The 23,185-nt window shown below is 41.3% G+C and overlaps 1 protein-coding gene across 8 annotated transcripts in view; it reads right to left on the reverse strand.

The window, feature by feature from the left end:
- Positions 1 to 23,185, reverse strand: part of DNASE1 (deoxyribonuclease 1) — a 56,808-nt gene that overhangs the window by 31,644 nt on the left and 1,979 nt on the right. The gene's annotated exons all lie outside the window — the stretch shown is intronic.

Here is a 23,185-nt window from a genome sequence, read left to right on the forward strand (position 1 = left end):
AGGACATGGGTTTGATCCCTGGCGTTGCTCAGTGGGTTAAGGATCTGGCATTGCCATGAGCTGTGGTGTAGGCCAGCAGCTGCAGCTCTGACTTGACCCCTAGCCTGGGAACTTCCATATGCTGTGGGTACGGCCCTAAGAAGAAAAAAAAAAGAAAATTAAAAATTTTTGTACATCAAAGAACACTATCAATAGAGTGAAAAGACAACCACAAAATGGGAGAAAATATCTAGCAATCATTTATCTCATTAGGGTCTGGTATTCAAAATATATAGAGAACGTCTACACTGCAACCTAAAACAACACAATTTAAAAATGGGCAAAGCAGAGTTCCCATCATGGCGCAGTGGTTAACGAATCCGACTGGGAACCATGAGGTTGCAGGTTCAATTCCTGGCCTCGCTCAGTGGGTTAAGGATCCAGCGTTGCTGTGAGCTGTGGTGTGGGTCACAGACTCGGCTCGGATCCCACATTGCTGTGGCTCTGACGTAGGCTGGTGGCTACAGCTCCAATTAGACCCCTAGCCTGGGAACCTTCATACGCTGCGGGTTCGGCCCTAGAAAAGAAAAAAAGACCAAAAAAAAAAAAAAAAAAGTGGGCAAAGGACTCAAATAGAGCATAGATATTCAAATGGCCAATAAACACATGAAAAATGCTCATTATCACTAATTAGCAAGGAAATGCAAATAAAAACTATGATGAACTACCACCATCCACCCATTAGAATGGCTATGACTTTAAAAAACTACAAGTTTTTTGGGAGTTCCCGTCGTGGCGCAGCGGTTATCAAATCCGACTAGGAACCATGAGGTTTCGGGTTCGGTCCCTGCCCTTGCTCAGTGGGTTAACGATCCGGCATTGCCGTGAGCTGTGGTGTAGGTTGCAGACGCGGCTCGGATCCTGCGTTGCTGTGGCTCTGGCGTAGGCTGGCGGCCACGGCTCCGATTCGACCCCTAGCCTGGGAACCTCCATATGCCGCGGGAGCGGCCCAAGAAATAGCAAAAAGACAAAAAAAAAAAAAAAAAAAAAAAAAAAAAAAAAAAACCTACAAGTTTTTATAAGGATTTGGAGAAATTGGAGCCGTTGTGCACTGCTGATAGGGATGCAAAATTGTGCAGCCAGGAGTTCCCGTCGTGGCGCAGTGGTTAACGAATCCCACTAGGAACCATGAGGTTGTGGGTTTGGTCCCTGCCCTTGCTCAGTGGGTTAACGATCCGGCGTTGCCGTGAGCTGTGGTGTAGGTTGCAGACACGGCTCGGATCCTGCGCTGCTGTGGCGCTGGCGTAGGCCAGTGGCTACAGCTCTGATTCAACCCCTAGCCTGGGAACTTCCATGTGCCGCAGGAGCGGCCCAAGAAACAGCTAAAAAGACCAAAAAAAAAAAAAAATTTGTGCAGCCACAGTGGAAAACAATACTGAGATTCCTCAAAAACAACGAACATAGAATTACCATGAACTAGCAGTTCCAGTGCTAGAGAGTTGAAAACAGGAGCTCAGAAAGGTATTTGTACATCGTATTCATAGCAGCACTATTCATGGGAGCTAAAATGCAAAAGCAATTCTAATTTCTACTGATGGACAAATGGATAAGCAAAATGTGGTAAATTATATATATATACACACACACAATGGAATATTATCTGGCCTTAAAAAGAAATGAAATGTTGACACATACTACCACACAGATGAACCTTGAAGACATTATGCTAAGTGAAATAAGCCTGACACAAAAGGACAAATATTGTATGACTCCATTTATCTAGGTACTAAAACAGTCAAATTCACAGGGACAGAAAGTGGAACGGTGGTTGTCAGGGGTTGGGGGAGAGGAAAATGGGGAGTTGTCATGTCAAGGCTATGATGTTTCAGCTTGGAATGATGAAAAAGTGCTGGAGATGGATAGTGGTGATGGTTGTGTAACAATGTAGAGCATTGAAAACATTTAATGCTACTGAATTATATACTTAAAAATGATCAAAATGGTACATTTTATATTATAAATATTTTATCACAATGAAAAACCATACAGCTAACGCATACATCATGGTGAGAAATTAGATGCTTTCTTAAGGGTCAAGAAAAAGGTAAGAATTTTTTTTTTTTTTTTTTTTAACCACATCTGCATCATGTGGAAGTTCCTGGGCCAGGAATCAAACCTGCGCCACAGCAGTGACCCAATCCACTGCAGTGACAGTGCTAGACCCTTAACCTGTTGAGCCACCAGGGAACTTCAAGAATGTCTATTTTTACTACTCCCATGCATCATCATACTGGAAGTCCTAGGTAATATGACAAGAAAAGGAGATAAAACTTATACAAAATGAGAAGAAATAAAATAGTCTTCAGCATAGATGCCATGATTGTCTATGTAGAAAATCCCAAAGAAGCAACCAAAAAACTCCTAGAACTTATAAATGACTATGTTAAGGTTGGACAATACGAGACTAATATACACAAGTCAACTGCTTTCTTACCTACCAGCACAAGCACTCCTGGTTTCCACTTCTGCTATAAGGAGCTTAGAGGTCACCCCTCTCCTTTGACAAGTGGTAAAAACCTGAACTTAGTGGAATATCAACAAGTCTTCTTGGATCCATAAAGGAGGAGAACACAGGGCAAACCACTGCCCCCAAGACCAAGAGAAAGACAGATGAATGTAAGAACCTTAAAAGCACATCACTAAGTGAAAGAAGCCAGTGTGAAAAGGCTACGGACCTTATGATTCACATCTGGGAAAAGGTAAAAAAAACTATAGAGACAGCAAAAAAGCGGCTGCCAGGAGTTCCCGTTGTGGCTCAGTGGTTAAGGAAACTGACTGGTACCCATGAGGATTCGGTTCAATCCCTGGCCTGGATCAGTGGGTTAAGGATCTGGCGTTGATGTAAGCAGCGGTGTAGGTCACAGAAGCGACTGGGACCCCAAGTTGTGGCTGCGGCGAAGGCCGGAAGATGCAGCTCTGACTGGACCCCTAGTCTGGGAACCTCCATATGCCACAGGTGCAGTCCTAAAAAAGACAAAGGCAAAAAAAAAAAAAAAAAGTGGTTGCCGGAGGCTCAAGCGGGTAGGTGGGGAGGGAAAAGTAGGTGGAGCACAGATCTTTTAGGGCTTTTTTTTTTTTTTTTTTTTTTTTTTAAGGCTACACCCTGAAAGTTTCCAGGCCAGGGGTTAAATATGAAGCACAGCTGTGACCTACAAGAGAGCTGCAGCAATGCCGGATCCTTTAACCACTGTGCCAGGCTGGGGACTGAACCTGTGCCTCTGCAGTGAGCTGAGCCACTGCAGTCGGATTCTTTACCCACTGGGCCATGATGGGAATGCCTAGGGCTCTACTTTTTTGGGACATTAACTATTTTGTATGATACTGTAATGGCAGTCACATGTCATAATACGTTTGTCAAAACCTACAGAATGTATAACAAGAGTGAAGCTTAAAGTATGGGCTTTACTTAATACTAATGTATCAACATTGGTTCATCAACAAATCTAACACACTAACACACAATTTTAAAAATAGGGAAAACTGTGTAGAAAGAATGAATAAGGTACATGGGGATTCTGTACAAATACCTCAATTTCTCCATAAATGTAAATCTGCTCTAGAAAATAAAATCTATTAGTTTTTTTCAAAAATAAAATGAAAGCAAGCACAACACTATGAAGGGCTAAGAAGACCTGCTCCCTAGGAAACTAGTGAAAATTATATAAAAGAAGATAATTTTTATATCTTCTTTTATAAGAAGATAAAAGGGTTTTTTTTTTAATAAATAAAAAATATTTATTTAAAGGGTAAACTATCTGGGAGTTCCCGTCATGGCGCAGTGGTTAATCCAACTAGGAACCATGAGGTTGCGGGTTCGATCCCTGCCCTTGCTCAGTGGGTTAACTATCCAGTGTTGCCGTGAGCTGTGGTGTAAGTCGCAGACGCAGCTCGGATCTGGAGCTGCTGTGGCTGTGGCCTAGGCCGGTGGCTACAGCTCCGATTGGACCCCTAGCCTGGAACCTCCATATGCCACGGGAGTGGCCCTAGAAAAGGCAAAAAAAAAAAGACAAAAAATAAAGGCTAAACTATCTGGAAATCATCCTAAGGGCAAACAGCTACTAAAGAACATGTATGAAAATTCAAAATTCCGTAAGAAAGGCCTGAGTCTGTGGTATTTGAACCAAAACTGCTCCCTTCTCTCCTGACCCAGCTCACCAAGGAGAGACCCCACTCCTACTCCAGACTCGTGCCCTCAGGAACAGAGTTCCCTCTGCTCCCAGGACCCAGGCAGAGGGCTTTCCTCCCCAGAGGATCAGGACTTTGGGCGTCTCACCCTGCCCCCGCTGCCTGCTCCTAAGGCTAGTCAGTCAAGGCAGGGCAGGACTCCATTATCCTGCTCAGCCCTAACTCACGGAAGGCTCTTTCTTGGGCTGAGTGTTCTGAGAGTGTTCTCAGAGGACTGGGGCCCTGATCATCCTCCTTGTGGCTCCTGATATGTTGGATCCATGCCAGGAGACGTGACCTGAGTGGACCCCAGGCTGCGGTCGCCCCTCGCCACAGGGTGCTCGGCTCTCACAGAGGATGTCACTCAGAGTCAGTTCACCACCATCCTACCCATGGCTCCAAGGCCCTGGCTTAGAAGTTTTTGCCTGGGATAGTAACAGGCTGGAAAACACTAGCTCCTAATTTCCTCCTAAGGAACTGACTTCATTTGCAACAGAGGGTGAAGAAGTTCAAGCCCAAGAAAGCAGAGGGTGGGAGTTCCTGTCGTGGCACAGCGGAAACAACTCTGACTGTGGTGCAGGCTGCAGACACAGCTCAGATTTGGCGAGGCTGTGGTGCAGGCCGGCAGCTGTAGCTCCAATTCAACCCCTAGCCTGGAACCTCCATATGCCGCAGGAGCGGCCCAACAAATGGCAAAAGACAAAAAAAAAAAAAAAAAAATCAAGTCACAGCCAATGATAATGACGGCTGTCCATAATAATATCTGATCTACAGGCAAGGGACAATTCTGTTGGGAAGGCAGAGTAAACGTGTCTGTAACGCATACTGATTTGTTCTGTGACGAAACTTGGCTGTACCCCATGGTCGTACTACAATACGGTGTGATACTTGTGTTATCAGCAGGATTCAACCACCCCGTGTGAGTAGGCCTTATGGTGAGGCTGATATTAATGGTCACATGTATTGGATGGCTGAGCGCAAGCCTCCTCAGGAGCTACGGAAAATTACTGGCCTGGGGAAGAACTGGTTCCAGCTAACCATCGCTGATTCTATCTTAAATAGTTCTGCACAAGCGTATCATAAAGCACAAACAGCAAAAATTCAATACGAAACCTGCCTTGTTCTCACTTCTCCCATCAGCCGTATTACTCAACCTTGTCACAAACATAGGGATTCAATGAATACAATGCTGATCTGAACAGTGAAAACCACCTTCCTTTCCTTAAATTGTCTGTTACCAAAAATGTTCTCAATGAAAGAACTGAACACAGCCAGCAAATACCCTAAACATTTTGACTATTCAGCTATCTCTACCCTGAACTATGTGCCTAAGGGACAGTTGGAGATTCTCCAAACACAAACAAGAGCCTTGGCCAAACCAAAGTGACAGTTTTGTGAAAGAGCCTTCTTTGATCAAAGAGCACTTAATTAGCCTGGTGATGACTGCTCACCCGGCGTATTTAGTGAAAGGGCATGTTTCCTTGTTGTCATTTAATAAAATAAAGGCTTCAAGTTTTCAGTGCCACATCCAAGGCTGCTTTCTGGGGTCCAGCTACCACCAAAGGATAGCCAAAGCCATCACTGACTCGACTCCTCAATCACACCTCTCTCTAGGCTCCTTTGTTTCTCTTCTCATCTATTCTCTCCTTTCTTTCTTCTGTGTTAAACTAATGACCCTCCCTGCTTTGCCAAACTAGTGGCACAAAACTAGTTACTCCGACCTGCCGTACAGTCTTACAGGAAGACACCTAGTCATACCCGCAATGGCAGATGACTGTATTGTGACCACAGCTATGGATGGCTCTGTGGGCAGAAATGAAGAATCTTGCAGAAGATACCTGTGGTGAAAATTCATTTCAACTCTCCAAGATAGTGGGAGATACTACAATTCTTCTCAGGAGTCCAATTTCCCTGGGCATTGGGGGAAGGGTGGCAACCAGAGGAGATTCCTGATCTCTGCTACTGGGTATCAGATGGCGTGGAGAACTGACAACACCGGAATTTCTCCAAACTCAAATAAGCTGCATCAAGAGCCCCTGAATTAGCTGCAATTACAGTTGCAGAGATAAGCAGCCCCTCAGCAGAACAGTGCACACACCCACTCCTCCACTTTTGAGGACACATCACTCACTACCAGGTCCCTTTAAAGAAGCAAAGCGCCTCCTGGGTCCTCCAGCTCTGCTCTCTGAGCAAGTGGGCAATAGCCCATCGAGTGGGTAACAATTCTGCTGTCTCATGTGAGCAAGGAAGCAGGTGTAAAGATGTTCACTGCAGTGGTGCAACAGCAGAAAACACACACACATCTAAGTGTCCCTACACAGACTGAGGGTGGAACTGCGGCCTGGAACTACCTTCAGCCCACCCCCCAGCCAGCCCAGGCACACAGCCACTCATCACATTACCAGAGGGCTGGTAGCAGAAGGCTCTGCTTGATGACCTCTGAGTAGGAGGTTGCAGGACAACAGTTCCCTCCCTCCTATCACTCCATATCATCACCCCAAGGTATTTATGAAACAGGGAACTGCAGATGACATGAGGCTCCACACAAAGCAAGTTCTACTTTCCCACAAGACATATAGTTAAGGAAATAAAAGCATTAAAAACTGAACAGTCATTTCTATAACATAAGGTCAAAGCTAAATTCATTTTGGGGAAAGGCAAAAGCAGGACTTAGCTGAGGTGAATGCAAGGGAAAGCAATGATGAGAATCCTGTGAGAAGCAGCAGATTTCACTCTGGAGGCTGAAGGAACAGTATTAGAGGGTCTGATGTGGAGAGGGGGCCGCTTATTGGCTGTGGAGGTGAATGCTAAACACCTCAATAGGATTTAGAAAGGCTAAAGAGACCAACTGCTATATAGAAAAATGCAAAAAAGTAGTTGAAGATCTACCCTAAATGAGGGGCCAAACTGAGACGGTCTTAATGAGAAAATGCTATGAAACCTTCAAGGAACAGATTATTCTCACATTATCTAAACTGATCCAGAGAATAGAAATGATAGAAAACCATACAAACCATGCTACAAAGTTGTTGTTAACTCTGAAATCAACACTATTAGTAAAGAGCACATAATAAAAACCTATACGCCAAACTCAGTGACTACAGATGCAAGACATTCTTTTAAATATTACATGTGCAACTTGAACCAGCAGTGCAATAAAAGATCAGTACATGGGCTGTGAAGATGGCTGGAGGGGCAGCATCCATTCTGCATCTTCCCAAATTCCCACCTAACAGAGAACAACTAGGTTTCAAAAACAAATGCTTGTGAAGTAACATTTACAACAAAACTGGATGAAAAAATACCTGCAAGACCCCAAGAGACGCCCCCAATACAGGTAGATTTATTTTGTATACCTACACTACATGTGTCCAATATAAACAGATGGACATCCATACCACTTGGGTGTTAGCGCCTACGGTAGAGAAAGCAGAGGCAAATAAAAGGGTCATGACAGATCTGCGATGATGAAAAACGAGTGCTCACCTGCAAGTGCAGTGAGCCATTCTGAAAAGAGATGCTGAAACTGGGAAGGCTGTCGCCTGCTCCGACAGCAGGATGTGCAAGGGGCCAGTGGAAAGGACAGAAGGGGTCTGGCTTCTATACACCCTCAAAACTGATCTGCCAAGGGCTTCTGTTCAAGAAGGGTCCCCGCGCTGGAAAGAAACTGCTGGCAATGGAATAAAAATTTGGCAGAAAGGAAACAATAAAGATGAAGAAAACAGGGATTCAGATAAAAGTGGGAGAGGGAAACAGAACCAAGAAGTTTTGGAAAGCAAATCAAAGCAATTTTTTTGTTTTTTTGTTTTTGTTTTTTTAAACATTACTAGAACACAACAGAAGAGGAAGCTCTGAAAGGAAAGAAAAGCTATCCAAACCAAGCTTCCTTCTACGAGTTCAAGAAAACAAAATTCACCCAAAAATGAGGACTAGAAAAGTATCATGAGGTGAAATGCCATATGTTACTATAAGAAAAAAGAAAATGAGCAAAATAACATCCCCTGAAACAAAAAAGCGTGCCAGGAAGGCATACTCAAAAAAAAAAAAAAAATAGATCAAATCAGTAATGTCCTATTTCAAAATGAGTTTAAAAGCACTAAGAATATTACGCAAGACATCAAAGAACATACTCAGATTTTCAAAAATTCAGAAACGAGGAGACAATTTAAAAATGAGAAAAGAGGAGTTACCTTGCGGTACACCAGGTTAAAGGTCTGGCATTGTCTCTTCAGCAGCCTGGGTTCAATCCCTGGTTTGCCTCTGAACTTCCAAAAGACATGGATGTGGCAAAAAAAAAAAAGTAAAGATTTTGGTGGGGGAAAAAATGTATACATGTAAGAGGAACTTGGTCCCCATGCTATACAGCAGAAAAAAATTAAAATAATAAAACAAGAAAAAAAATAAAAATAAATAAAAAATAAAAATGAGAGAAGAGGGAGTGGAAACAAATCCTACTAGGAACCATGAGGTTGCGGGTTCGATCCCTGCCCTTGCTCAGTGGGTTAAGGATCCAGTATTGCCGTGAACTGTGGTGTAGGTCGCAGATGCAGCTCGGATCTGGAGTTGCTGTGGCTCTGGCATAGGTCGGTGGCTACAGCTATGATTAGACCCCTAGCCTGGAACCTCCATGTGCCACGGGTGCAGCCCTAAAATAGACAAAAAACAAAAAACAAAACAGTAAAGTAGAAAGAACATGAGAGCAAATAAACACAAGAGAAAGTACTGGTGACAAAGGAACACTTTAACAGAAAAAAAAAAATAAAGATAACAATTTGAGAGAAAGCAACAAATGCTGAAGATAGGCAAAGAAAATAAAATATACAGATAAAAGAGAGTATCTGGAGAGGAAAACTAAAGCCAGAACCAGAATAAATGCTAAAAAGAAAAATGTGATTCTAAAAAGAAATTATCTACTTATATTTTAAATAATTAATTTTCGCCAGAATTTTGGATAGCAATACTGTGTGCCAGAAGAAAATGAGTCATGGACTCCAAGGAAAAAAACTGTGATCCAAAGTTTATCCAGCAAAACTGGCCTTCAGCTATTTAGGGCACCAACTATTACCAATAGGCAAAAACGTATGGAATACTGTTCTTATGAGTCCTAAATAAAGACTGCACCGGAGAATGATAGAACATATCCATATAAGGAACTGACGATGAGTTATAATTACTTGCAGAACTAAGACTAAATGAGGGTTAAAGAGATAATAATATACAATGGCTACAGGATCTGACAATGTAGATAAGTGCACTTTGTAAAAAGAAAAAAGTGAGAGGAGACAGCACATGGAGGTTCCCAGGCTAGGGGTCTAATCAGAGCTATAGCTGCCAAGCCTACGCTGGAGCCGCAGCAACGAGGGATCCAAGCCTCGTCTGCAGCCTACACTACAGCTCATGGCAATGCCGGATCCTTAACCCACTGAGCAAGGCCAGGGATAGAACCCGCAACCTCGTGGTTCTTAGTCGGATTCGTTAACCACCGAGCCACGATGGGAACTCCTATGCGGAATTTTTTGAAATGTTTTAAGTAATCATAAGCAGTTGTGGTAGCATTTTATATATAGACATTGTATGTGTATTATGGGATCAAACTAATGAGTAATTCTGAACTGTTTTATTTCTACCCTCCCTTGCATCCTTGAAAACAAGGATTCTTGACATGGGGCTATATATACCATATAGAAGTTAACTAAAAACCCTGCAGTGCTAAACTTAAATAAAAACAGAATGAACTTAGAAGATATTTAATCTTAAATATATATACTTCCTAGCTCAAGAGACTGAAAAGGCATGGAAACAACTGTCAAATGGTAGGTACCAATGAGCATTCCTTGTACCAAAATTGTGGTTGTGAAATACTATTTCCCACTAAAAGAAACCAATTCTTAGAGAATTAGTGTATTTCAAGTCTGGGAGTAGAAAATGTACAAGATAAGCCCCAAATATCTCAACACGGCTGTGGGGGAGCTCAAAACATGCCACCCCCCAAAAAGTCGCTTCAGTATATTGGCTATTTTGAGTTAAAAACACCTGAAAGAGCAAATACAAGAAAAACACTCAGACTTTCCTTCTTTTCCTTAAAAGCAGGAGATGAATTTCCCGTTAAGAGAGGTGTTCTCCCTGTACCAGAAAGACAGTTATACCCTTATCCTCAAAGACAAGACGACAGAGAAGTCTATACAAACAGGCCTTGCTAAAAATAATTCCTTTTTTTTTTCTTTTTCTTTTGTCTATTTTAGGGCCACACCCTTGAGATACGGAAGTTCCCAGGTTAGGGGTCTAATCAGCCAGCCTACACTGCAGCCACAGCCACGTGGGATCCAGACCCGAGCAGGTTCTGTGACCTATATTGCTGCTCATGGCAACGTCAAATCCTTAACCCACGGAACAGAGCCAGGGATTGAACCCGCATCCTCATGGATACTAGTCTGGTTCGTTACCGCTGAACCACGTTGGCAATTCCCTAAAAATAATTCTTATCTCCCTTTGGGCTCCCCATACAGTCTAGTCACCTTTCCAAATTGCCTCCTTTTGTTCAACCTAATATAAAAACGACTAAGTTTCATTATTTCTTTGGGTTTTTATTCCTTATGAAGGTGTCCATGTCACACAAAATTATTAGAGTATTAAATAAATGTGTATACTTTTCTCCTGTTGATCTGTCTTGTGTCAATTTAATTCTCAGGCCCAGCCAAAAAGAAGCCTAAGAGGGTAAAGGTAAAAATTTGCCTCCCCTACAACAGATAACAAGGAAGCTAACAAGGACTACTATAACCATCTGAAAGAGGCTCCCACTAGCCAAAGAAGGAATAATTTCAGCTCAATAAGGACAGTAACTTCAATGAAGTGAATGAAATCCATCAAATAATTTAAATCCATAAATTGATAATAGTATTAAAAAAATTGGTCGCTTTCTGAGAATGACAAAAGAAGCAATTCATTACTTTGAAAACTGAATAAAGAATCAAAGATTTATCCTGTCTTTCCTTTGTGAACTATACCACAGAAAACTCACATACTAGGAGATATGGGGAAGGCTTTCCTTATAAAATTATTCCAGATAATACATGAAAACAAAATTATAATTAGAATATCGCTATTATACAATCTCAAATGAAGCAAAAGATCTAGGCACCAAGCATCAATGGCTGCTATTATTTTTATTTATTTATTTTTTTGCCCACACCTGCAACATGTGTAAGTTCCTGGTCCAGGGATCAGACACACACCACAGCAGTGACGCCAGATCCTTAACTCACTAAACCACAAGGGAACTCCTGTTATTACCTTTTAAATTACCAAAACCCAAACATATGTCTCCTGATAAATGAATATAATACTATCTATAGTCTTTCCAAGGGATTAAATCCTAGTCTGATAAAGCCTCTGGATCCAGCTATAAAGTTGCAGGAATGATAGAGAACAAGGTACATGTCAAGTGTACTACAAATATATTAATAAGCAAAATCCAAAATGTGGAAATATCCTTCAGCAGATACATTATAAGAAAATTAAAGGGATTGAGGGGAATCATGTAGATTAAGGGACTGAGAAGACATACCAATTATTTTATTAATGAACAAGACTAAGCTCAGGGGGTAGAGGGAGGGTAGTAGTAAGACAGGCACGATGGTCCACAAGCTACATGAGGATGCGGGGAAGACAGAAGGGTCAACGGTCCAGAAGTTCCTATTAAGAACTTCCTATTAAGAAGTTCCTATTAAGAGAAAAGATGTAATAGCCAACTCCCAAAATATAAATCCCAGATTCCCTGGGATTTGGGGAAGGAGGATAATTTGGTGAGGCCATCAATTTATATTTGGACAGATCTGAGCTGAGTCCTGGCTCTCCTTTCCTAGCTTTACGACCGTGGGTAAATGATTTACCGTGAGCCAATTTCCTCATTTATAAATGAGTGTAATAATATTTATCTCACAGGGCTTTTCAGAGGATTAAGAGAGATAATGGTTGGAAAGGCCAAGAAGGTGTCTAGGGCATTACATATAAATGTTCTTTTCTTCCTAGAGGTAAACCCAGTATTTACTGGGGGCCAGTTCATGTTCAAAATTAAAAGGGTCCTTATTATTTGGAGTTCTGGTATAAATGTTTGTTACCCAGTCACATGAATGAGACCTAATGACGTGATAAATGATGTGACCAAATGAGTATGACATAATGTGATATTTTAAATATGATATGAATTTTCTGAAAGCAAAGTCATACTGATGAATTTTCCTCATATTTATAATCAATCTGCTAACCTGATGAAATACTTAATGGGGTAATACAGAATTTTAAAAGACTGAAGGAGTTCCCTTTGTGGCTCAGCGGTTAACGAACCAGACTAGAATCCATGAGTACACAGGTTCAATCCCTGGCCTCGCTCAGTGGGTAAGGAGCCGGCATTGCCATGAGCTGCGGTGTGGGTCAGCAGCTGCAGCTGTTATTGGACCTGTAGCCTGGGAACATCCATATGCCACGTGTGTGGCCCTAAAAAGACAAAAAAAAAATAATAATTAAAAAAGATTTTTCTTTTTAGAGCCACATCTGTGGCATATGCAAGTTCCCGGAGCTAGAGGTCAAATCGGAGCTGCAGGAGTTCCCATCGTGGCACAGTGGTTAACAAATCTGACTAGGAACCATGAGGTTGTGGGTTAGATCCCTGGCCTTGCTCAGTGGGTTGAGGATCCAGGCATTGCTGTGAGCTGTGGTGTAGGTCGCAGACGTGGCTTGGATCTCATGTTGCTGTGGCTCTGGCATGGGCAAATGGCCACAGCTCCAATTGGACCCCTAGCCTGGGAACTCCATATGCCACGGGAGCAGCCCTGGAAAAGGCAAAAAGACAAATTAAAAAAAAAAAAAATCGGGGCTGCAGCTGCAAGCCTACACCACAGCCCAGGCAATGAAGGATCCAAGCTGTATCTCTGATCTATGCTGCAGCTTGCGGCAATGCCAGATCCTTAACCCACTGGGTGAGGCCAGGGATCGAACCTGTGTACTCATGGATTACCTCTGTTTTATGGTATTGCTCTTACATTTAGGTCTTTGATCCATTGTGAGTTAATTTTTGTATATGATATGAGGTAAGGAGCCAATTTCGCTCTTTTGCATTTAGCTATTCTGCTGTCCTAGCACCATTTGTTCAAGAGATTATTCTTTCCCCAATGGATGGTCTTGGCATTCTTGATAAAAATTACCTGCCCATGCATATATCCAGATAAAACTATAACTGAAAGGATATGTGCACCTTATGTTCATAGCAGCACTATTTACAATAGCCAAGACATGGAAACAACCTAGATATCCAGAGACAGGTAAATGGATCAAAAAGATGTGCTGTGCATGCAAACACACACACACGCAATGCAATATTACTCCGCCAAAAAAAAAGAATGAAATAATGCCAGCAACATGGATGGACCAAGATTTTCATACTAAGTGAAGTTAGTCAGAAAGAGGAAGATAAATACCACATGACGTTACTTATATGTGGACTCTACCATATGACACAAATGAACATATATATGAAACAAAAAGAGACTCACAGACATAAAGAACAGAGTTGTGGTTGCCAAGAGGAAGGGGGAGTTGGGGAGGGAAGGAACGCAAGTTTGGGATTAGCAGATGCAAACTATTACATATAGAATGGATAACAAGAAGATACTACTATACTACAATATAGCGCAAGGAACTATATACAGTTTCTGTGATAAACCGTAATGGAAAAGAATACAAAAAAGAATATATATACACACACATATATATGTATATATATATAACAATGTCTTTGCTGTATAGCAGAAATCAACACAACATTGTAAATCAACTATACTTCAATAATATTCCATTCCACTGTTCTATGTCTATTCTTATGCCAGGAGCATACAGTATTGATTACTGCAGCTTTGTAGTATGGTGTTTTATTGTTGTTGTTGTTGTTGTCTTTTTTTTTTTTTTAAGCTGCTCCTACGGCATATAAAAGTTCCCACGCTAGGGGTCCAATCAGAGGTGCAGCCGCCAGCCTACACCACAGCAAGGTGGGGTCCAAGCCGCACCTATGACCTACACTGCAGCTCACAGCAATGCTGGATCCTTAACCCACTGAGTGAGGCCAGGAATTGAACCCACATCCTCATGGATACTAGTCAGGTTTGTAACCACTATGCCACAATGGTAACTCCCTTTGTAGTAAGTTTTTATTTTTTCTGCTTTCTAGAGCTGTACATATGGCATGTGGAAGTTCCCAGGCTAGGGGTCAAATAGGAGCTGCAACTGCCAGCCCACACCATAGCCATAGCCACATGATTCGAGCCACCTGCGACCTACACAAGTACATCTACATGGAATTTCCGTTCAAACTCATCAAAAAAAAATTAATAGAACACAAAGCAGCAGTGGTAGGCGGAAATGCAGCATAAAAGAATGACTTCTGTACCCTTTGACATATAAAGCAGTCATTTCCCCTCTGGATTTCAACAATTTTGGCAGTGTAGGAGATAGGATTATACGGCAGTAAATAAAAGCTTATATGACCAAAGAACAGAGAATACAAACTCTTCCCTTGTTCCATCCGTCCTCTCCCCAGTCCCTGCCAAAATAAATGAGAGGGGGCTGGGCAGGTTTGGGTTTTGTGATTTATAACCAAACCACAGACCTGGGAAGAGGGTCTTTCATTTCTTCCACGGAACTGTTTAAAACATTAACTCAATGAAAGATGCCAAAAGTTTCCCAAAAGGAAATATTACAGGAGGGTAAGGAAGTGAGAATTATAGCATATTCAACTTTTGCCTGTTTCTCCTGGACCCCAAAATGATCTACTCCAATGGGCTTGGAAAACAGAGCCTCTGCTTGGAATCACTCCTTACATTGTGTCTAAATTTTTCAATACACTTCTGCAACTATTCTTTTTTCTGATAATCCTTGTAAAGTTTATCAAACATAAGGATAACCCCGACCTTTTACTATATTAAATGTTCCTTCATGTCCCTGGCTTTAGTGTTCTGGCAACGAAGTTCTGCCACAAATGCTGGCGGGCAACAAACATGCAGCATTTCCACTGAAATAACATGGACCCAACACCACTGTTTCTGGACATTGTCCCTCATCTTAGTTACACTGGGTGACTCCGGCCTAATTCCAGTCAAAGAGTGTAAACTGCAGAGTTTCTGCTGGAACTAAGTCACAACAGGGTCCAGGTCAAGGGGGTTACCATGGTTCATCTTAGGTCCAAAAGAAAGCTGCCCCACAACTCTGTTCCTTGAAGGGAGGAATCAAGCCTAACTCTAAATTCCAATCATCCCTCCCTCATGTGGTTTTTGGCATCTCTCTTTCTTTTTTTGTGTGTGTCTTTTTTTAGGGCCACACCCACGGCATATGGAGGTTCCCAGGCTAGGGGTCAAATTGGAGATACAGCTCCCAGCCTAAGCCACAGCCACAGCCACAAGGGATCCGAGCCTCATTTGCAACCTACACCACAGCTCACGGCAATCCCCAACCCACTGAGCAAAGCCAGGGGAACTTGAACGAGCAGGCCATGAACCCAAATCCTCATGGACACTAGTCAGGCTCGTTTCTGCTGGGCCACAATGGGAACTCCTTGGCATCTCTTTTGTATTTAGTCTAAAGGATTTTCTCAGTAGGTATTGGTTAAATGAAATGATCACCAGTCTCTAACTTAGTGTGCATCAGAATCACCTGTGAAACTTTCAGAAGACCCAGGTGGGACCCCTCCCCAAGTTTTACTTAGTAGGCCTAAGGATGAAGTCCAAACATTCCAGTTTAAAATATTCCACAGGTAAACTGTGGAACAAATGTCAACAAAATAGACTGCAAACTATCAAAAAAGATATTCTACTCCAGAAGACAGAGAGGAGGCCACCGAAGAGACTGTAGGAGGGGCGATTACATGATATAAACAACCCCATCCCCGTGAGGTGAGCAGCCCACAAACTAGGAAGAAACTATATTGGAGAGGCTCACATAGGAATAAGAGTTCTGAGCCCCATGTCAGTTACTACACTAGGGATCTGGCATTGGGAAAAGGAGCCCCCAGAGCATTCGGTGTTGAGGGCCAGCAGGGCTTGTGCGCAGGAGCTCCATGGGTCTAGAGGAACAGGAGACTGCACTACTAAAAGGCACATACAGGAGTCCCAGGGCAAAGCAGAGACTCCATTGGAATCTGGGTCAGACCTATCTGCATTGCTTGGAGGATCTCCTGGGAAAGCAGGAGGTAAGAGTGGCTTGTTGTGGGGGGGGAGACACTGGAGGCTAAGGTCTCGGGAATAACCATCAGGGTGAACTCCCCTAGAGGTGGTCATTCTGGAAAAATCTGGCCTCACCCATCAGGGCTGAGAATCCCCAGGCCAAACAACAAACCAGGTGGGAACATACCCCCACCCATCAGCAAAGAGGCTGCCTAAAGACCCCCCCAAACACAGAGCCACCTCTATCACAGCCAGAGACAAAGCCCCAACCATCAGAGGAATAAGAACCAGCTCCACCTACCAGTGGGCAGGCACCAGTCCCTCCCACCAGCAAGCCTCTGTATCAACTTCAGCCACAAGGGGGCAGACAACCAGAAATAAGAGAGGCTACAACCCTACTGCCTGCAAAAAGGAGACCACACCGAAAATCTACACAAAATGAAAGGCAGAGAATTTTGACTTGATAAGGGAACAAGAAAAAAATCCCAGATAAACAGCTAAGTGATCTGGAGAGCACCAACCTCCATCAAAAGGACTTTAGACTAATCATAGTAAAGATGATGTGTGATCTTGGAAATAAACTAGAGGCAAAGATTGATAAATTACAAGAAACACTGAGCAAAAAGAAAATAGAAGATTTAAGGATTAAGCAAGCAGAGATGCAACATACAATAACCGAAATAAAAAATTCACTATATGCAACCAACAGCTGAATACAGGAGGCAGAACAATGCATAAGCGAGGTGAAAGACAGACTAGTGTAAATTAGTGATGCTGAACAGAAAAGAGAAAAAAGATTGAAAAGAAATGAAGACACTCTAAGAGAACTCTGGGACAATGTAAAACGCACCAATATTCATATTATAGGATGCCAGGAGAAGACAGAGAGAAAGCGCCAGAGAAAATATTTGAAAAAATAATAGCCAAAAACTTCCCTAACATGGGAAAGGAATCACTCATTCAAATCCAGGAAGCACACCATATGAAATAAATCCAAGGAGGAACACCTGAGACACATATTAATCAAACTGACCAAAATTAAAAACAAAGAAAAAATACTGAAAGCAGCTAGGGCAAAGATATAAATATCATACACGGGCACCCTGATAAGGTTATCAGCAGATTTTTCAGAATAAATGCTGTAGGTCAGAAGGGAGTGGCATGATATAGAGTAATGAAAGGAAAAAATCTCCAACCAAGATTACTCTTATCAGCAAGGCTCTCCTTCAGATTTGAAGGAGAAATCAAAATCCTTACAGACAAGCAAAAGCTAAGAGAATTCAGCACCACTGAACCATTTCTACAACAAATACTAAAGAAACTTCTCTTGGTGGAAAAGAAAAGGCCACAACGAGAAACAAAAATATTATAAATGACAAGGCTCACCAGTAAAAGCATATACGTATAGTAAAAGCGGGAAATCATCCACACGCAAATATGCCACCGAAACCAGAAATCATGAGAAGAGGAGGGTACAAATGCAGGATACTGGGGATGCACTTGCAATTAAGAGATCAACTACTTAAAGCAATCTCGTATACATATAGACTCATATGTTAAAACTTCATGGTAACTGCAAACCAAAAACCTACAATAGATAAACACACAAATAAGAAAAAGCAATCCAAACACAACACTAAAGTTAGTCATCAAACCATAAGAGAAGAGAACCAGAGAAGGGAAGAAAAAAGACCAACAAAAACAAATGCAAAATGATTAATAAAATGGCAATAAGAACATACATATCAATAATTACCTTAAATGTAAATGGACGACATGCCCCAACCAAAAGACATAGACTTGCTGAGTGGATACAAAAACAAGGTCCAAATATATGTGCTGTCTTCAACAGACACACTTCAGTTCTAGGGACACATACAAATTGAAAGTGAGAGGACAGAAGAAAATATTCCATGCAAATGGAAACCGAAAGAAAGCTGGAGTAGCGATACTCCTGTCAGACAAAATAGATCTTAAAATAAAGAATAAGACACAAAGAAGGACATGACATAATAATGAAAGGATCAATCCAAGAAGAAGATATAAAAAGTGTCAATATACATATGCACTCAACATATAAGGCAACTGCTAAAGATCTTAAGAGAAACTGAAATAACACAATTGATAGTGAGGGACTTTAACAACCCACTTACAGCAATGGACAGATCATCCAGACAGAAATCAACAAGGAAACACAGGCCTTAAATGATGCATTAGACCAGATGGACTTAACAGATATTTATAGAACATTCCACGCAAAAGCAGCAGAATATACATTCTTCTCAAGTGCACATGGAACATTCTCTAGGACAGATCACATTCTGGTGCACAAATCAAGCCTTGGTAAATTTAAGAAAACTGAAATCATTACCAAGCATCTTTCCTACCACAATGCTATATGACTGGAAATCAACAAGAAAAAACTGCAAAAAAACACAAACATGTGGAGACTAAACAAGATACTACTGAACAACCAATGGATCATTAAAGAAATCTAAGAAGAAATTTAAAAATACCTGGAAGCAAATGACAACAAAGACACAACAATTCAAAACCTATGGGATGCAGCAAAAGCAGTTCTAAGAGGGAAGTTTATAGTAATACAAGCCTACCTCAGGAAACAAGAAAAATTTCAAAGAAACAACCTAACTTTACACCTAAAGTGACTAGAGAGAGAAGAACAGACCCAAAACCCAAAGTCAGCAGAAGGAAAGAAATCATAAAAATCAGAGCAGAAAATAAATGAAATAGAAAGGAAGAAAACCATAGAAAAGATCAATGAAACTAAAAGCTCATTCTTTGAAAAGATCAAAACTGATAAACCTTTAGCCAGAATCTTCAAGAAAAGCGATGTCTCAAATCAATAAAATTAGAAATGAAAAAGGAAAAGTTACAATGGACATCACAGAAATACAGAAGACCATAAAAGACTACTACAAGCCACTACATGCCAATAAAATGGACAAATTCTTAGAAAAGTACAATTTTCTAAGACTAAACCAAGATGAAATAGAAAAGATGAAAGAACCAATCATAAGTACTAAAATTGAAAGTGTGAGTAAAAAAAACTTCCAACAAAACTCCAAGACCAGATGGCTCCACAGACAAATTCTATCAAACATTTAGAAAAGAGTTAACACCTATCCTTCGGAAAGTATTTCAAAAAATTCATAGGAAGGAACACTCCCAAACTCATTCTATGAGGCCATCATCACCCTGATACCAAAACCAGACAAAGATACCACAATAAAAGAAAATTATAGGCAATACCACTGATGAACATAGATGTAAAAACCTTCAAAAAAAATACTAGCAAACCAAATCCAGCAATACATTAAAAGGATTACACACCATAACAAAGTGGGATTTGTTCCAGGGATGCAAGGATTTTTCGGTATATGCCAATCAATCAGTGTGATACACCACATTAACAAATTGAAGAATAAAAACCATATGATCGGAGTTCCCGTCGTGGCGCAGTGGTTAACGAATCCGACTAGGAACCATGAGGTTGCGGGTTCGGTCCCTGCCCTTGCTCAGTGGGTTAACGATCCGGCGTTGCCGTGAGCTGTGGTGTAGGTTGCAGACGCAGCTTGGATCCCGTGTTGCTGTGGCTCTGGCGTAGGCCGGTGGCTGCAGCTCCGATTCGACCCCTAGCCTGGGAACCTCCATATGCCGCGGGAGCGGCCCAAGAAATAGCAACAACAACAACAACAACAAAAAGACAAAAAAAAAAAAAAAAAAAAAAACCCTCCAGAAAGTGGGCACAGAAGGAACCTACCTCAACATAATAAAGGTCATATATGAAAACCCACAGCTAACATCATTCTCAATGGTGAAAAGCTGAAAGAATTCCCACTTAAGTCAGGAACAACACAAGGATGTCCGCTCTCACCGCTACTATTCAACATGCTTTTGGAAGTCCTAGACACGGCAATCTGAGAAGAAAAAGAAATAAAAGGAATCCAAATTGGAAAGGAAGAAGTAAAACTATCACTATTTGCAGATGACATGATACTATATCTAGAAAATCCTAAAGACGCTACCAGAAAACTGTTACAGCTCATCAATGAATTTGGTAAAGTTGCAGGATACAAAATTAATACACAGAAATCGACTGCATTTCTATATACTAACAATGAAAGATCAGAAAGAGAAATTAGGGAAACAACCCCATTTACTATCATATAAAAAAAAAATAAAATACCTAGGAATAAACCTACCTAAAGAGACAAAAGGCCTGTACTCTGAAAACTCTAAGACGCTGATGAAAGAAATCAAAGACGTCATAGATGGAAAGATATACCATGTTGTCAAAATGACCATACTATCCAAGGCAATCAAAAATTCAATGCAACCCCTATCAAATTACCAATGGCATTTTTCACAGAACTAGAAGAAAATATTTTGAAGTTTGTTTGGAAGCACAAAAGACCCAGCATCCAAAGTCATCCTGAGAAAGAAAAATGGAGCTAGAGGAACCAGACTCCCTGACTTCGGACGATACTACAAAGATATGGTCTTCAAACAGTATTGGTACTGGCACAAAAACAGAAATATAGATCAGTGCAACAGGATAGAAGGCCCCGAATTAAACCCATGCACCTACGATCAACTAATCAATGACAAAGGAGGCAAGAAGACACAGTGGAGAAAAGACAGTCCCTTCAATAAGTGGTGCTGGAAAAACTGGACAGCTACCTGTAAAAGAATGAAAGTAGAACACTTCCTAACACCATACACAAAAATAAATTCAAAATGGATTAAAGACCTAAATATAAAACTCTTAGAGGAAAGCATAGGCAGAACACTGACACAAAACAGCAATATCTTCTCAGATCCACCTCCTAGAGTAATGACAATAAAAACAAAATAAATAGGACCTAATTAAAATGGAAAGTTGTTGCACAACAAAGGAAACCCTAAACAAAACAAAAAGACAAACCACAGAAAGGGAGAAAATATTTGCAAATGAAGCAAATGACAGGGGTTTAATCTCCAAAATATACGAACACCTCCTGTGGCTCAGTACCAAAAAACATACAACCTCATCAAAAAACGGGCAGAAGATCTAAACAGGCAATACAGATGGCCAAAAAACACATGAAAAGATGTTCAACATCACTAATCATTAGAGAAATGCAAATGAAAACTTTAATGAGGTACCACTTTACATTGGGCAGAATGGCTATCATCAAAAAGTCTATGAACAATACATGCTGGAAAGGGTATGGAGAAAAGGGAACCCTCTTACACTGTTGGTGGGAATGTAAATTGGTACAACCACTATGGAAAACAGTATGGAGATTCCTCAGAAAACTAAAAATAAAATTACCGTTTGATCCAGCAATCCCACTCCTGGGCACCTATCCAGAAAAAGCCCCATGACTCGAAAACATAGACGTACCCAGCTGTTCACTGCAGCACTGTATACAATAGCCAAGACACGGAAGCAACCTAAATATTTTCCATCAACAGAGGAATGGATAAAGATGTGGTACATACACATGATAGAATATCACTCAGCCATAAAAAGGAATGAAATAATGGCATTTGCAGCAACATGGATGGACCTGGAAATTATCTCGGTGAGTGAAGTTAGAAAGTGAGACAAACAGGAGTTCCCGTCGTGGCGCAGTGGTTAACGAATCCGACTAGGAACCATGAGGTTGCGGGTTCGGTCCCTGCCCTTGCTCAGTGGGTTAACGATCCGGCGTTGCCTTGAGCTGTGGTGTAGGTTGCAGACGTGGCTCGGATCCCGCGTTGCTGTGGCTCTGGCGTAGGCCGGTAGCTACAGCTCCGATTCAACCCCTAGCCTGGGAACCTCCATATGCCGCGGGAGTGGCCCAAAGAAATAGCAACAATAACAACAACAACAACCAAAAAGACAAAAGACAAAAAAAAAAAAAAAAGAAAGTGAGACAAACATCATATGCTATCACTTATATGTGGAATCTAATGAAAGGATACAATGAACTTCTTTGCAGAATAGAAACTGACTCATAGACTGAAAAACTTTTATTTACCAAAGGAGACAGGTTTGATGGTGGGAGGGATGGGCTGGGATGGAAGTTTTGTAAACTTGGGTTGTGATGACTGTTGTACAACTATAAATACAATAAAATTTAAAAATAAACTATAAATTTAAAAATAAAATATTTCACAGGTAATTTAGTTGAGAATACAAGGTATACAGTACACTCCCTTCTATAAAGTACATTTGAATATCTTATTTTGTTTAAAAGAATAATATGGCCAGATTTGGGTTGGGGGGAGGCAGGAGAAAGGGTTTTCTTTCCCAGTCTGCTAAGAGATTTAAATCCTAATCTTTAGAAAAACACCCACCACTTTTACAACTGTCCACATCATCCCAGTCATGTTCCCATGCATTAATTTTGTTTTCCTGTATCATATGATGTTTTGCTATCTCAAAAATCTTGCCAGTTGTAAGATTTTTCTTCCCAGGACTAGCTAATTCCCAAAGATAGTGATCAATTTACTTGGGAGCAGCCTCTCACACTTAAACTCAACAACTCCTTTAAACTCTCACAGACCTAGTCAATATTACCCTGCCCTTAATCATCCCAGGCCAGACCACCCTTGGATGGGAAATACTGTTTGTTCCTGCCAGCATTTGTGGTAGAACTTTGCTGCCAAAATATTAAAGCCAGGGACATGAAGGAACATTTAATATAGAGACCATCCCTATGGCCTCAAGCCCCCCAGAATTATTCAAACTAGACAGTTCTAAATTGTTTACCCTGCTCTAATAAAGG

The sequence above is a fragment of the Sus scrofa genome, chromosome 3 (genome assembly GCF_000003025.6).
Source record: "Sus scrofa isolate TJ Tabasco breed Duroc chromosome 3, Sscrofa11.1, whole genome shotgun sequence".
Taxonomy (NCBI): Eukaryota; Metazoa; Chordata; class Mammalia; order Artiodactyla; family Suidae; genus Sus; species Sus scrofa.